Genomic DNA, 12,914 nt, shown 5'->3' with positions numbered 1-12,914 from the left:
TTGGCCTACTTGATGCGGCATTATTGCCGCAGAGGTCAGATGTGAGCTGTCTTGCTCTCCGCCTGATGAATGGCTGTTTTTGATAAAGCGTTTCTCCTATCCAGCGAGAGACATTTAATAATGATGGACCATAACTGCGCGCAAAAAAAAATCCTTGTACAAGAAAGGGGGGAAAAAAAAAGCCCTCCCGCCTGGCCGTCCTTCCTTCTCAGACAGTGAGCAGCTAGCCCCACTCAGTACATTTCTGGGTTTGCCTACAGCCACAGTACTGTAGGGCTTAACACTTAACGCACATTCCTGTTTGCTCGTAATGATCCGATATAAGATGATTGAATATTGCTGAGCTGAAATATTGCAATGTGATGGTATTAAAATGACAACTATAAAATGCCCTTTTTCAAATATTCGGGTAACTAAAAACAGAATGTTTTACCATTGAACTTAATCAATGGAAAGGGGGAAGTCAACTGACAATTTTTGCAATAATATGATCTATGCGACCCCACAGTATTAGGATGAATTTTGTATCTGTGGATTATTAGGTAAGGAGCAAAATCCAACTGTTTATATCCATCTCAGACGGCAGTCAGTTTGCTTTGTCTTGATTGGTCATTACCTGAGCCGTGAGAAACTGTGTTGTCATTTTCAATCGCCAGAAAGTATCAAAATGGACACCCCTGGAAAGGATCAAATTTGATCGATTTTCCTGCTTAATTCATATTCCACGAATGAAATATGAATGAGGATGGCATGTTAAGACGTTTTGGGGTATGTAACCACATTTTAGGGTTGCCTTTTAACTTTTGTGGCATTATGTCACAAATTATGGGAATTCCTTTTATTTTTCTATAATATAAAGAAAAATCAATAGGGAAGAAATCACTAGGGAGCTGAAATTTTTAGCAGATGATTAAAACATGCAACATTTAAAAATGCAACGATTCCGACGTGGGTGTGATTCAAATAACTTTGCTGTCTTGCTGGGACAAAAATGAAGACACAACTGGACATAAATGAATATAATGTGTCTCAGGAGGATATAGAGCAATCTTTATGCAACGTTTCAATGACTTGGGCATCATGCCACTAAAATGCTACTGTACCAAACAGGCCTCTAATGTTTTACATTGGAATACATTCACAAAGCTAACAATGCTAAATGATAGCATTACGTTCACAGTAATGCAATTTCACAGCTACTCAGACCGCATCTTGTATCGCTCACTAAGATAATCGACTGTTTTATAAAGATTGGAGAAAAACAACAATTTCTTGCCTATAATATGTCCCGTGCATGCCCACTAGTTTTACAATGGCACTTTGATTAATATTGTGGTTATGGAATATAAAATAAGCAGCAAAATCAGCCAGTATTCATCCATCCAGAGCACAGGTGTGGAACTCCAGTCCTCGAGGGCCGGTATCCTACATGTTTTCAAACCTTTTCCCTCAAAAACACCTGATTCAAATGATTGGGATCATTTCGAAGCTCCCGCAGAACTTGCTAATGAGCTAATTATTTGAATCAGGTGTGTTGGGGAAAGAAAACCGGAAAACATGCAGGATGCCGGCCCTCGAGGACTGGAGTTCCACACCTATGATCCAGAGCATGGCCATTTAGCCACTTACCGTCAAACGAAAATGACATCACAGTTGCTGAGGACTCAGGTAATGACCAATCCTGGTTAATTCATATTCTACAAACAATATTATCAATAATACCGTGTTCAGACTAATGGGGTCACATACGTACAACGTTTTGGGTAAAATGAGTTTATTTTGTCTCATGGCTTAAGTTTTTCCCCAAAAAACGCAAGCATTTTATATGACTACAGTTCGGAAAGTACGCCGCGAAATTAAATGCCATTCTGGGAAGAAACGGCGCCCAGAGCGGCGTGACAGTTTTGACATCAACAACGCCTTTAGTGACAAGAATAACAGATTAATTGGAACCATAACACATTCCTTAAAGGTGAGGTAAACACAGCTGACTGTATATTTTTCACCATCAGTTCAATCTCAATTGGATGTAAAAGTAAATCCCGAGACGTTGAACAGTTAAATGGATTTTGACGTCTCTGCATTATGCTGTCACTCCGGTATAAATGAATCCTAACTTTACTCTGCAGCCAAGAATTACCATGCATTTTGAGAAAATGCATCGCGCTCCACGCTTTGAATTATGATGCCGGATCAAAATAAATGCGTGATGACTTTCGAGATGCCCGGCATAATTTATGGGGTGGCGGTATAGTTCCGTATTGAAAAGGGAGCCCTAAGTGGGCTACGGAGGCTCGGCGCGCCCACCGCCCCGAATGTGTTTGAATTCTGAAATGTCAGCGTTGGATAGGCGAAGAATGGAGCCTGTTTACTGAAGCTTGCTAAATGAGGGCTTCATTTGGGATGCAGCAGTATTCAATTATATGGTTATTTATTGATCAGAAACAATGTGTGTCTGTCTGCAGCGCCTAAAGATGAATTCGGCGGGTAAAAATAAAGTGTCAGGGAAATTGGCTGATGAAGGATTGCGTTTGATCTGAGTGGGAATTCAAGAACGGAGACGGAATACCCCCGTGTTAAAAAATGGACCGGAGGTGAATTTGCAATTAAAGGTTTCCGCAAAGAACTGTCAAGCGGGGTTCAGGATAAGAAGGGAACGCTCGTAACAATGCAAAGCACTGGAAACCAGTCTTGTTTTTGTTTTTTTCTTTCTTTTAAGAAAAGTCACAGTTGTTATAGTTGAACCGGAAACAGGTACTTACTATTGTGAGATGGATGTTTTGTCCGACAAAAGTAGGTGATGGTTGATGCATGCAAATGCACGTGCGCGTGCTGTCAACTTTTCATGGTTCAAATGCGTCTGCTGCAACGGTGATTAGCAAACTTTTTACTCCCAAACAACTCCTCAACAAACAAAAGTACAATTTTCCGCGCGCACGCTCGTTTATAATACGTCACGGCAAAGGCTTTGTTTTTGTCCGTAATCTGCACAGACTTGCTGCTGCCATATTTATTTATAATTATACTTCTATTGAATTACACTTACAAGTATAACAACTACCTCAAATTCACACAGCTGGGACAACCGCAATCAGAGTTGTCTTGCTTTGTCTCGTCCCGTTGGATTATCTTGTCATACGCTGCTACTTATGTCTTTTCCTGGGGTACTCTTGCCATACCTGGTTTTCGTTTTTAGTTTTTAGTTTCGCAACACTAGGCAAAGTAGGCCTAACATCCTGCGCTACTATCGTTAAGAATCTAGTTTTAGGGGTGTCTTGTCTTGCGCACCTGCACTTTGGTTTTGTACATGTAAAACGCAGAGGACAGTGAGAAACGCAATTCCTTTGTATGTTAAGTACATGTGAAGAAATTGACAATGAAACTGACTTTGACTTTGTTTTCTCTGTATTTGTCCATAATAACTTTGCTGGTATCCTTTATTATCAGAGTAAATGATGCTATAAATGCTTTGAAATTCAAGTCAAACTTTGAAAAGGAACGTTTTTCACATTATTTTCAAAAAGCGTGAAAAGATTCAATTAGGCTCTCGCCACTAGTCTTTACTCACAACATTTTGCGGCGAACGGGTTGTGAAAGTTTTCACGCGCTGACCCTCTATTCGCTCATTTAGCGGGCTCAGCTGAAGCCGGCGCACGGCTTTACATCCCTCCTGTAAACACCGTCCCTTCTATTATTCACAGCGCGGCCCCCCAGAGAGACGGATCTCGGCGAGACCCTCGTGAATATGGAACGCCCGGCGCCACGGCGCTTCCCCACCTCGCGGCGGCGGCCCTCGGACGCTCCTCGCTCAGATCTCTTTAGCCGGGCTGCGGCGTAATCCCCGAGCAGCCGGGGCTTCTCTGTTGTCTCCCGGTTGTTTTCTGTGTAGTTCATAAATTATAGATGGGCCATGTCGAGGGCCATCATGCTGCCTGATCCCTGTCTGCGCTGACAGCTGTATGATGCGCACTGAGTGCAGCAGATTGGGAGCTCAGAGTTTCATCAATAAATATCACTCTGACCCTCACACTTGGCCTTGTGTCAGTGGTCAAGGTAATGGCTTTTTATTATCGTGAAGGGCAGCCCGGCGCGGGGTAGTCTTAAGGTCGCTCGTCCGTCTCAGGTCTGGAGACGGCCGGGCGGGCGGGCGGACGGAGAGTGAGGGAGGGCCAGCCGGCGAGAGGCGAGAGGCGTAGTTGAAACGGACCGCCTTGTTATTATGTGAAGCCCGAGGATGTTTGACAGGGAAACGGCGGGGCGCTTTTGTGCGGCGCCTCCGGAGGAAGTAGTGATTTTCATGGCCGCGTCATCGGACGAAATTAACCCTATTAACCAGCTGTGATGAAGTCTATCGAGCTTCGCCGAGAAATCGCCGCGCCTTTCCTTTTTCCTTCTTCGTCTTTTTCCTCGGCGGGCTGACGGTTAGCGCTAACGGGCCGGCTCATGGATGACGGGGCTTGAAATGCCATGATTGCGTACTGAAGGCTCGGGCGGCTGTACATGCAGCGTGATGTCTTCAGACCGCAGGTTTTTAGACAAAACAATAAAAGAACAGAGCAGTGTTTTGTCCAAAGTTCATTCATCAGAAGCTGCATATTTTGGCGAAAAGGGTAAAAAGCTCCACACTGTCAGGGAGGCGCAGAGGCTAGATGCTATAGATTACTTTAATCCCCTGCCAGATATAAAAAGGATAATTACATATTTGTGGTGGAGGCTGTGCGGTGGAAAAAAATCAATACAGCCTCTTTGTATGACACTTCATTAGTGTGAAAAAATCTCCGAGCTGAGAAGAACTGCGCTGCAATTAAATGGTTCTGCTACCTTGGACGCTGTAATGGCTCTATATTATTATATTATTATCCAGTTTATTTGAAATAGTGGTTGCACTCGTGGAGTAATTGGAAACCATTGATTATGTACTTTTATGTCTACACTCTTGCACATCATTATGGAGAGAAGCGATAGTTAGTTAGCCCCTCTAATGAAGCACTAATTGCACTAAGTAGGTTAAGATGTTAGTCAAACTGTACTCAACTCAAATTGCGGCACAAAGACTTCCAATTAATCTGCGTAAAGTGGCTTGCGGATGCCGCTGCGGCCGGCGCGTCTCCTAACTTTTATTTGCCCCGTGCGCAAATGCGAGTCGCGTTTGGACGGCTCCGTCGGCGTAAGCGGGATTCGATTGGACGGGGGGGCCGCGACAGGGAGAATGTAAAGTCACTCTGCCGCTGTTTCCAGCGGAGGAACCTTTGTAACGTAGCTTCCCTCCTGATAATGTCAGCGGTGCACCGCTGACTGGTAATTGCACCGCAGTGTTAACATTTATGCAAGAGTCCGAAGACCTTCAACCGATTTTTAGCCCCGCGTGACATAAAAGCCTCTCCGGGTGTCAGTTTTAGAAAAGAGAAAATATTCTACGACAAATTGGGCACGTAGATAAAGAGCGAGCGATAAAAGGAAGGCTTACACGGAACAAAGGCCGCAAGCCGGGCCGGAAACCGCAAGAAGTGTCCCCTCGTCGCCACCAAACCATGAAATTAATGTTTCCTTGCCGTCCTACTGGATGTTTGCAACCAGGTAACATTATTTTACATCCCTGGCTTTTCTACGTATTGAAACTACTGGAGAAGGTCCAAGGGTGACCGCAATCATTTCCAGGATTCTGCTCGGGATCCAATTTGTTCAGTTTGGGGACAAAGTAAATACATTTGCGACGCAAATATTAGAATATTAACGAAATGGAACAATTTCTTGGAAAAAATCTGTGTGAATGCTGAAGGCTAAGTAAGAAATTATAGAAGCATGGGAAACGATGTGGAAAGTGGTTGAATCGTGGAATTTAATGGAATAATTCTGAATTATTTATGTTTTGCTTTTTTTTGGGAGAAAACAACGGGATGAGCTTGAAAATGTAATGTTGGAACCGTTTAAAATGGTCGTAAGCTGAACCTTTCAAAGTAAGTAGAAGAAGTAAAAAAAAATGTAAAAAAAACCCAAAACATTTGAAATTCTGGCTTTTATTTTGAAATTTTTGCTTCCACTGTAGACTAATACTTTAACGCGATAGTTCATTTATTTTGCCGTTTTTGTCATTAAAAAAAAAAAAGCCAAATTTGTCTATAATTAAATTATTTCTTCAAGTTCAATTAATACTTTTAAGAACATATTTCGTCACTTCATGTCAACAGTAAACCAACAAGACCAATCACAGCTCGTCTTGTGAACATCACATGACCAAAAGGTGAGCAATGATTGATCATTACATGAGGCTTGAGCACAGGCGGTCATTTTTAGTTGACAGCAAGCGGAAAGATATTAATTATGCATGACACATGATTTAGCCTTAGACAAAATATGAACTATTTATGTCTAAAAATGTCAAAATAAAAGAATTAACCCTTTGAGGTAAGTCGACAAGGTGTTTAAATTTAAAACCACATTTTCCTTATGGGCAGCGCGGCTGAATTAATCACTTAATTACAAAATTAGTTGTACAGATTAAAAATACTACAATTATTAACTTTGCTTACCCTCCGCCCCCAATAATTTTAACAAGCTCAAATACTGTAATTAAAAACGGGAACTACATTAACCTTGTCCTTGTTAAATATCACTTACCGAAATTACACCGCAATCCTATTGATTGAAACTTGAAAATACCCATTTATTTTTCAAGCGTGTATTGGAAACTTAATGCCGCATCCATTTAACTCCGCGCAGAATTTATTGTCTGAAAAAAATATGATGGATTATCCATTTGCGCAAATGAATTAGCCTGTCTCGGTATTAGTGTAAGCCATTAGCCGGCGAGGTCATTACGAGAGACGCCGCAGCCGAGGGCCCCTCATAGATCGCCCCCCGACCCCCCCGCCACTGCCCTCGGCGGAGAGAGTGACGCCGACAGTGCAGACTCCTGGCAATCAGTCAGCTCGCCACCCACCACTATGCGCCATCCCAGATGTGGAGTGCCGGTTACGGCTTAAACCCGGCGGCGGCGGCGGGAGGACTTTGGCGCATTTGATCTTTTCCTTTCAAAGGGCTCAAACGCTCCCACCATTGTACGCTCGAGAGACGCTTCACCCTTCGCTAGCCTGGATGAAAAGAGTGTAAAAGTGCTCTCTCGCTTGTTACAGACAAAGGATTGATTTGCCTTTCCCAATGCTAGCCATCGATTTGATTAGCTTGTTAAATGGCTTATATTAGCGCCGATGTTTAGGGGGCTCGGAAGCAACCTTGCTCCGGCGGTTTTACGAAACCTTGTAAGCCGTCATTGTCATCTCCTAAGAAGCGAGGACGGAAAAAAGCTTTCTTATAGTTATTTATTCCGTTTCATTCACATTCTGCCGGCTCTGTGAAAGGGGGAAAAAAAAAAAAGAGGCTAATATCAGGCCTAATTTGCGGACCTCCAAATTCCAGACAGAGATTCCTTAACATATCTCTGGAGCTCATAGCGCCTCTCGGCAGAGCCCCTCTCCTACTGGGATTCCTCTTAAACCCCACCAATTTACTATCTGAGGCAAAGTGAAGATTTACATGAGTTTGTACTTGAATGGCTCCGACTCCGGCTTCACGCGCTAAACACGCGCCCTGTAATTACCATTCCCGGATCCCGCTCCCTGATACCTCCCGTTCTCTCCCCTGCACCTTGGCCAATTGAAGGGAAGAGAAAAGAAGGAAATACTTATTCCCCAATGCTGATTCTTAGTGCTCCTTGCTCAGGATCTGTAATTGGATCTGTGTTTTCGACTCCTTGCTAATAAGCAGCTTACTTTAGCTCCCTCCAGACCTGACCCGCTACATTTTTTTTGTTTTTTTTTTGTTTTATGAATTTTACAAGGGGATTTTAATAGATGCTTTAGGCTATGCAAAACATAGGCTTGAAGGGAGCCATAATGCGGGAGCCTTGACACGGAGCGCGCCCGACTCGCTGCTTATCATGGCGGACGGGTCTCATAACTTCCGAGATTGATGTCGGACAAAAGGGAAATGGGCGAGAAGAGGTACATGAGAGAATATTAACCTGTGCTCCTGTAACTAACTATAATTGTTTAGCATTGGCTCGCACCTCGGGCAGCCGCTCTCATTAGCTTTACGCGAACATGACGGCGCCGCTGATTTTAGTCGTCGGGCTTGTTAGAGGGGATTGGAGGTCAGGGCAAATTGTAATCTGCTTTCAGTTCTTACTTTGGTACGGTTTAAAGGCCACGGACTGAATGGGTGTCTTTCCGTATTTTACTGACATTACACCGTTTCTCGCTGAAGTTCAACCCTCATGTATTTAGCATCAGATGAGGGATCGTCGTGAAACGTTAGCTGAAGAAGGCCGAAGGAGACCTAATAGAGCCTTCACGATTTTCGCTCGCTCGGGGGATGTAGCGCAAATCCTTTTTTCATCAAATATCCTGCGACATAATGTATAGATTTTTGGCTGATTGGATTTCACATTAGAGAATGTTTTGGAAAAAAAAAAACATTCATTTTTACGCCGATTAAAAACTAAAATTGCTTTGCGGATTTAAAAATTGCCATTTTTTTCTCCCTGGCAAATCAGATTTTTTCTGATGCTGACGTTTGCCAGCAAATTATGATCTGAATTTGTGAACTGAACTCGTTTGGTCAGTCACAATTGAGACAGCGCAAGGTGAGAGGTGTGTGCAGCTCCCACTAGGTCCGCGCTATCAAGATATGCTAACAGAAAGCTAACGTTAGTAATTCAGAGGATTGTTACTGTTTTTTCTTCTTTCGTCGATGAATTTGCCAAGTTGTTGATTATTCTTTAATCTTGACGTCAAAAAACGATCAATATTTTAGCTGATACTGCAAGTATATGCAATTAATAAGTTATTTCAATACATATATTACCCCGTCTTGTGATTGAATCAGCCAATAAATTCATGAAAATATTTACACACCTCTCGCTATGATGCAGTGCACGCGCGTAGAGAAAATGATGAGATTGTTACCTCGTAATTCAGCTAGATACGCTCGTGTATGAAGATCCATAGTGGCGATAGCGCAAAATAAAAAACGCCAATTCTTACGCCTCAAATAAAAAAACGCCGCCACGGGTCCCCTCCGCGTTGAAATTTTTAATCATATTTCAAAGCAATTTTATCCTGTCATTTGAGAAGCTGCGGCACGTCACCTCTCACACCCGCGTTCGTGCGTCCCTCTAACGCGAGCGGCGGCTGACGGTCCGGCGCTCATTTAGGAAGCGCGGAATGACAGCGTCGCCCGTACGGGGTCGCCGAAACGAGAGGAACGGGGAAAATGTAAAAGACGAGTGCTGACCCGTAGCGTTCCCTCGGCTTCCTCAATCATTAAATACCTCCGGATATCCATGGATGATTCCATTAGTCATAATAGGTTATAAGATCTAACTGATTCTTATCATGCCTGTCTACATCCCCGCATTAAGCCGATTCATTTGTCTGGAGAAGGGACGGAATTTACGGCGCGTTTCTGCGGATGAGTGAGACAGGTGCGGCCGTAGAGGTGAATATTCAATGAAGACCAAGCCGTCGGCGCAGGTACTAACTAAGACAGCCAGTTGGGGACAGGAACACTAATGACCAACACAATCACCTATCTTGACACGAATATGGAAGATAACAAGGAGAGGTGGGAATAGGTGTAATGTTCTCGCCGTTCTTCCCTCGCGACGGGAAGCTTCTCGGTTTCCGAGCTAACGTGACATCCGAGTTTTAAAAGCCGCCCTCGCCTCGCCTCGCCTCGCCTCGCCTCGCCTCGGTCTCTCTCCCTCTCTTCTGGTAATTCTCCCATCCGGAGGATGTTTGAGAGAAACAAAGAAACAATAAGAGCAAGTTGGGAGAGGGGGGCGTCAGGCTGTCAGTAATCTGACAGCTATGGTAACTACCCTCTAATCCAGACGGCTCCAGCCACGCTCCGGCCTGACACCCGTGCCTCTGACTGACAGCTGAAGACCAGGCACATTCCACAGGCAGAAGTGACATCCATTCTATTAAGGCAGACAAGCACAAAGCCCAGATTTGCCCCGACTGCCTGGTATTGAAGCCGACTACGGGGGTGATTGGAGAGGTCCTGGAGAAGGTGTCAGACTCAAGCTCAGATGATAACCATATTGTAATGATGCTGCTGGACAATGAAGTGCCATGATTGCCCATGCTGACAGCAGAGGTTTATGTCTGGGTACCCCCCCCCCCCTTTCCCTCTTCCCTCAACCGCATTCGCAGGCGGCGCACAACGCGCAGCCCCTCGGTTCCAACTGCCAGTCAAAAAAAGCCGTAAACGGGCGCGCTTCGTATTCCGACGCCAGCCGGCGCCGCGCTGATGGACCGACCCGAGACGTCCCGCGCTGACAGGGAGCGCCGAATAATTGTTGTTTATCTCGGTCCTCCTTAGATATCACTCGGAGCATAAAGAGGCTCCTGAGTGTCCATTTGTTGCCCGGGATCCACCACTTACTGCACTTTCTTTATCGGGACAAAGCTGCCTATGCTTGGTTTTGGCAGAAAAGCATGTAATTGGTTTCATTCGGGGTTAATTATTTGCACTGGCAGGTCGCATTGTTGTAAGGCGTTCATTAGAGTACACATCCAACACAAAGGAGCAAATGAGACGAGCTGGCTGTGCTTTATGCTGCTTTGCCTTGAAAAGAGTTTCAGGATTTCAACAAACCTTAATGATGCTCTTAGCAGCCTATATAATGAAACACGTTTACATAAATCTAGCCGCACGGCAGCCTTGGTGCTGGACAGGCTCGACTGCTCGTGTCTGGGTTCGGGGGCTAATTAGAAGCGCTAAAAAGTGGACCCGAAATACTCCGGGCGCTGCCTGCTTTATTTGCACTTCTCTTCTTCTTTGCTTTGCAACTCTTTATTTTTCACGTGGCGTGCGATTTGCGCACGGGAGGTCAATTTTGGTACGGACGCGCGAGCGCCGATACCAAAGAATATCGAGCTGATACCTGACTGTATTTCAAGCATGAGATTTATGCAGAAAATATGATTTTTGCTACAGACAAGCGAGTGCCGATACCAAATGATATCGAGCCGAAACCTGGCCGTATTTCAGGAGTGACATTCCCACACATTTTTTGTCGGGATGGGCGATACTGATATCAAAGAATATTGGGCCAAAACCTGGTCTGATTTCAATGTTGCCGTAGTCGCCATGGCAGCCGATACTATTATCGCCCGCTTTCCTGAAGCGGGTTTCCAATCCCAAACTCGAAATTACAAATCTGAAAAACAGAAAATTGCCATCAATTTCACAAAATTATAAAGAAAATGCTACTTTAGAAAAAACAGATTTAATATGTCAATGTTTTTTGGGTGATGTAATTAAGTGTATTAAAACTACATACTGTTTAAATTGCCAAAATAAATTTGTTATTCTGCTGCCTTACGTTGCAACTGCTTTCCAACAAACATCGCAGATGTACTTGCTCCGCGTCTGTCGCCGCTCGATTTCCAAACTACTCGCTATTTGCTTCCTGTAGCTGGACCGCTTTCTTTAGCTGTAGCCGTGTTTTGCTAGCCTTCGGTTCGGCATGACTGCGAGGGAAACAAGAAGAATACACAAAAGCTCATGAGGGCAAAACGCACCGCAGCAAACAGGAGGAACATTTGATTTTATCATTTTTAAAATAGTCCGTAACAAAAATTCTAATTGAAAAAAAATATATAGGTTGCCCAGCTCTAATACTAATTACCTGGAAAGAGTCTGGAAATGAGTCCGAAACATCTGCGTCCCGAGAGGGCTCACCAAAGGGTGACATTTGCCGTCTCCTCTCTGGCCAGAGCCCGCTCGTCTTCCATCTTACTTAGCTGGTCTTGATGGAGACTCAGGGTGGATGCCTTGCTTAAGTGACAGGGAGTTAAGTATACATTCACGCCATCCTGGGCTGCTAGTTAAGTTGACAGAGAGCCTCGGCGGCGGACCCGGTCAGCACCAAGCTCATTCGCTGCCATGATTTAGAATGAGGCATCGAGGAGATTTGGATCGAGACAGGGCTTGTATTAAAGTCTTTATTTGTTCCTAGCGCATGTGGTGGACACATCGCACCTAACACCAAAGGTCAGTCACAATGCATGTGTCTTGTTGGGCTGAAGTCATATGAAAATTGAAATATAACCGCAAGGCATTTCATTAGGTACAAGGTATAAGTTAGGTATTAGGTATAAGTAGCGGCTTATAGCCTAAAATTAATTGTACACAATTTTCATTTATTTAGGTTTATGCTTGCCAAAACAGAGTCTTAAGTGCGGAAGAAAAACATTCCAAAATTTTCTGTTTCCACATTGCAGGTCACCTCGTGCGAATAAGAGCGCGGGGCATCTCAGAATTCATCAAATCAAAGCAAAGTGAGAAGGAAAAATTGGACCGATATATCGACCCGCGCCAGAGGAAGGTGTACTTAAGAAGGAACAAATGCGGAATATGTTATCATCTCAAAACGAAGCAAAACTACGACCGCTGGAAAACCATGAAATCCCAGAAACTATTACAGCAGGGACAAAGTCAAAAGTGCAAATAGAAAACCATAAATTTACTGTTTGAGATTCAATTGCTCTCCGGATACACAAACACACCCATATTCTTTTTTTTTTTTTTGAAACGATCAAAGCATCGCTACTTGAAGCCCTGTTTACAGCAAGCACATCCCAAATTGACTTGCTAATGTTAACTTTTCTCCTGTTGCCACGGGTTACCACGCGGCACCATTTGACACCCGGCTACAGACGCTGCTGATTAGTAGCATCCACTTCTGTCCATCTCTGTGCATCACTGAACCATCTGGTCATTTATTCACTAATAAGCCCCTAATGGCCCAAATATTCCGAGGCCTGTCATTGTGACGCGGCAGAAAATGCCCACGTCTTTCAACTCGCCTTGACGCCTTGCTTGTTTCGCATCAAAAGTCGTCATTT

The sequence above is a fragment of the Hippichthys cyanospilos genome, chromosome 5 (assembly GCF_059441005.1).
Source record: "Hippichthys cyanospilos isolate Australia breed blue-spotted pipefish chromosome 5, RoL_Hcya_1.0, whole genome shotgun sequence".
NCBI classification, from domain to species: domain Eukaryota; kingdom Metazoa; phylum Chordata; class Actinopteri; order Syngnathiformes; family Syngnathidae; genus Hippichthys; species Hippichthys cyanospilos.
Note: the sequence above shows the minus strand (reverse complement) of the source record.